The sequence below is a fragment of the Octopus bimaculoides genome, chromosome 1 (genome assembly GCF_001194135.2).
Source record: "Octopus bimaculoides isolate UCB-OBI-ISO-001 chromosome 1, ASM119413v2, whole genome shotgun sequence".
In the NCBI taxonomy this organism is placed as follows: Eukaryota; Metazoa; Mollusca; class Cephalopoda; order Octopoda; family Octopodidae; genus Octopus; species Octopus bimaculoides.
In genome coordinates, this window is record NC_068981.1 from 118,788,109 (window position 1) to 118,789,008 (window position 900).

Below are 900 nucleotides of genomic sequence, written 5' to 3' on the forward strand. Positions count from 1 at the left end.
CCAGGAACCTTTTCCAATTTTCTTTTATGTATTGGGAAAGGGTGTTTCCAAAGGTGGATAAAGATTCCTGGTATATTATTATTTCCAAGTAACCCATTGTTAGGTTCGCAATGACTGGAGCTGCCCTAGTGCCCATAGCAATTCCGGATTTTTGTCGGTAGAAAGTATTGTCAAACATGAAGTGGTTGTTTCGTAAGATGAATTCAACCGATTTAGTAATGAATTCTTTACTGATCCTGTTTGGGATTTCTTTCGGGAATTAATCCAGCCAGAACTGAATTTTGGAGAGGTGGCAAAGTCGATTAGATCGAATCCAGCACGCAACTGGTACTTAATTTATCGACCCCGAAAGGATGAAAGGTAAAGTCAACCTCGGCGGAATTTGAACCCAGAACGTAAAGACAGGCGCCTTAGTGTATATATAATAATGCTAACAAACTTACTATCTACAGCGTTCAAGTGCACTACAAAACAGCAGTAATTGTAGCCAAAGTGCAGGCACAGTACATAAACTAACGCATAGTAAGTGAACAAAATAGTAGTCGTTTAAAGAAAAAGAACGGACAGGGAGAGGTGAGCGGGCTGTTCGAGAATTTCAAGAACAATGGAGATCCTGAATCATGTAGAGCACCAACAGAGAGCAAGCAACTAATGTGGATAGTTTATTTCATGCTTCAGCAATTCTGAACGTGAGAAAATGCTTCCTCATATCATAGGAGTTGTGTTATTTTTAGATTTTGTAAGCAATTGCAAGTGTATAATACAGACGGAATTTAAGAATGCGCTCATGGTTTTTGTTGGTGGAAAAACCAACGGGAAACTTATGAAGTCAGTTGCTAAAACGCTAAAGCGTCATGTATGTATGTATGTATGTATGTATGTATGTATGTATGTATGTAT